This window comes from Nicotiana tabacum, chromosome 14 (assembly GCF_000715075.1).
Source record: "Nicotiana tabacum cultivar K326 chromosome 14, ASM71507v2, whole genome shotgun sequence".
Taxonomy (NCBI): domain Eukaryota; kingdom Viridiplantae; phylum Streptophyta; class Magnoliopsida; order Solanales; family Solanaceae; genus Nicotiana; species Nicotiana tabacum.
The window spans coordinates 46,390,962-46,394,764 of NC_134093.1; positions in this window are offsets into that span (position 1 = coordinate 46,390,962).

Sequence of the window (3,803 nt, forward strand, 5' to 3'; positions counted from 1 at the left end):
CCTTCTAGGTCCAAATAGATTAGGAGAAAATGTTCTTTATTGATTTGTAGTTAGATTTTGTTAGATTTCGAAGTAATAAGGCTTCACGCCATTAGTGACTTCATATTATTATTTTGATTTAGTAAATATTGATTTGATTTATTTTTGCATTAATAGAATGAGACAAAGTTGGCATAAATTTTCTATAAGTCTATGTGTCTCTTAGGCCTACCTCGGGCACAATGTGGTCCCCAAATTAGGACGCGAATTATTGCATGACTCTATGTGTTACTTTCTTAAATATTGCAAACACTATTTCATTTTGTCTTACTGACTTGGTTAACTTTTGTTTTTATTTATTTGATTATCCTCATTCCCAAAGATTGGCTCGTGCATTCTGGCATCATCAGCATACCACACCAGATCCATAGGTCCTCCACCTCCTCTTTCACCTAGTGATCCCAAAAGCAAAAGCAAAGGCAAGATGGACGATTTGAGTGGTACTCGAAAGGACAACGTTGCCATAGCAGAAAATGTTGAAACTTCAGATGGAGGAAGTACGCCAGGACAAAATGAGTTAGTTCTGTGGTTGGAGCAGATAATCTTGGAGCTAGAAGGTGAGCTTGAGCAGGTCCGAAACCTTGCAAACCTCTCTCTTACCTTGCATTTCCCCGACATCAACCACCAGAACACCGCCACCCAGAATCGAACACCACCCCAAAACATACAAACCCAAAATCCACCACCCTTAGCTCCACAAAACCTCTCGCAACGCACCAATATCACAACCCTACACCCCCTTAAAATATTAACCCTCCACCATTGCACACCCCTCAGCAACACCACCATCACACGACCTTGAACCCGCAAACAACTACTTATCATACCCCTCAGAACGTGCCACAACCTACCCCCGATCCACCTCAAACCCCAATCAATGATAACCCATACACTCAAATCCTAAGAACACACCAAGGCAACCTGATATACGTGGAGACCCTACCACATAGCCCACAACAAAGATTATACCTACCCACATGAACCAACCGAGAAGAACCCGCTCATCCGGAATATGGCTGAAGAGTTAAAGAAGTTGATAGAAAGAGCCCAAAGTGTTGAGGGTGGAAAAAGGTGTTGAAGGTTTGAATTATGAAGATTTGTGTATCCAGCCAAACGTGGAACTACCAGAGGGTTACAAACTTCCTAAGTTTGAGATGTTCAATGGCACCGGTGATCCTAAGGTGCATTTAAGAACCTACTGCGATAACCTTGTATGAGTGGGCAAGAATGAACAAATTCGCATGAAGCTGTTCATGCGAAGTCTCATCGGGGATGCTTTATCCTGGTACATTAGTCAGAATCCAACGAAGTTGGCAAACTGGGTAAGCATGGCATCCGATTTCATGGATAGATTTAGGTTTAAAACAAAAAATGCACCAGACATTTTCTATATCCAGAACCTCAAGAAAAAGCCAACATAAACCTTCCGTGAGTATGCTACTCACTAGAGATCAGAGGTCACCAAGGTGAGGCCGCCACTAGAAGAGGAACAAATGAACAAATTCTTTGTGAGAGCTCAAGATCAAAGGTTGATGGTAATAGTGAATCACAAGTTCTCCGACATCATCAAATTTGGAGAAATAATAGAAGAGGGAATCAAGAGCGGTATGGTGACTAATCTTTAGGTGCTGCAAGTCACCAATAAAGACTTACAGTCCAGGGGCACTTCGAAGAAGAAAGAAGTGGGTGCCGTGATGGTAGCTCAGGGCCCTATGTCTCCCCTTACCTATAAGACACCTCCACCAACATATCAAACTTCACCTCCAAAATAACACTACTATGCCACCACCTACCATAGCTATAATACCATGCATGCATATTACCATTCATCTCCTCCCGCCCGTCAAAACTACTCGAAACTATGACCAAACTTAGACCGCAGAACTCCCAGATAATACACCCCTATTGCCGAACCCATAGCCCAACTACATGAGAGATTGAAGGCTGCTAGTTATGTCACCCCCATTCCTGTAGCTGCTATTGAAAATCCTTCTCAATGGGTCAACCCTAGCAAAATGTGTGCCTACTATTTAGGCATGAAGAGACATACTATTAAGGAATGCCGCATGTTGAAGGATAAGATCCAGACACTGATTGACACCAAGGTTATACAGGAAAATGATTCCGCGCCGAATGTCCGTAATAACCCTCTCCCTGATCACAGGGGTGAGGGAGTGAATATGATAGAAAATGATGAAGAATGGGACTAGGAAGGATCCATCGGGCTTATCCGAGAGGGGGACTCTCCCAAAACATCTCATGTCACCCTCTCGCCGATTATGGTGCAAACCAAGGCACTGTTCGAGTTCTAGGTAGCTACGCCTTTCACTGTGATGCTAGCTCCATAGCCCTCCTACAAGTCTAATATTATTCCATGGGAGTATGTAGCGGAGGAAAGTATAAAAGGACAATACAAGATGGAAGAGACGGGTGCTGCACAGGGAATGACCAGAACTGGTGGGGTTTACACACCAGAAAATCTTGAAGAAACGAATAAAGAGACCGCACCAAAACCACCTGTTGTGGAGACAGGCATTGATGGTCTTTGGAGGAAGGTACATGCGAGGGAATACTGATGAGTGGTGATTTTACCACTCATCTTAGTCTCTTTTCTTTAGTTTTTGTGTCCTTTAATTATAAAATAAGGTGATTTATGGTGTGCATTGCTAGATTTTAAGGTAAATGAAGTCTTAAAGAGAATGCAAAAAAGAGGGAAAGAAATGCAAAATTCCTTCAGTGAAATCGCATTTGCAGAAGGGTGCCCGTAGAAGCGGGCCCGCATCTACGAAAGGGTGCCTGCAGAAGCGGCTCCGCATCTGCGATAGAAGGGCCGCATCTGCGGAATAGAAGAAAATTCACTGGAAGCGTACCTGTGACCACGAATCTGCTTATGCGGAACCTCTTATGCGGTTGGAGTCCGCATTTGCGAAGCCGCTTCTGCGGCTCTATGGTCGCTTTTGCGGAATATGCAATTCTCCACAAAAACCGTTTCTGCGAATAGTTTCATGCATCTACGGAACTACACCTGCGAGGATTCTTCCGTAGGTGCGGTCAACGGGTTTCAGACCTGGGCACTTCCACCATTTCACATTTGCTTCATTCCAAACCTACAATTACATGACCTAGCTTATTGGATATAGATCTTTTGGCTTATTTTTAGTCTCTTGACTAGAGAACATAAGTATTGGAGTTAGGGTTCTTGCACACACACCTGGGACTTGAAGAATTGAAGCTTTTGGTTGAGAATTTCTTACCCATTTATGATCATTTCTTTATTTTCTTTCTTTGTATTGTCTATCTAAGTGTGTAGTATTTTTTCCAACACTTGAATCTTGTTTATGGGAATATTCGTATTTAAAGTATGGATTAAATATCTTGTTTTGCTTGTGTATTGAATGATTTTTATTTATTATGAAGTGAGTTATTATTTCTTTAATTATTCTTGTTCTTTAATGTTTCCAAAGGGATTAGCTAACCCTAGGACTCGCCCATTCACTTCGAATTAATTTTGGAAAAAATAATTTGGGGTTGGAAAAGATTAATTAACAATAACTTGAGGCATTAACCCTCACTTTATAGATTCTACCTAGGGATAGGATTGAACTACTTGAAGCCATATCCGGGTGTGCTTAATCTCTTAATTGTTTTAGGGATAATTCAATTAGCAAGTCTTGTTTGTCTTCGGAACAAGCTAATATAGAATTATTACTCGAGGCTAATTAACATAAACTCGCTCATATTTGTAAAATCGTGAAATACATTGG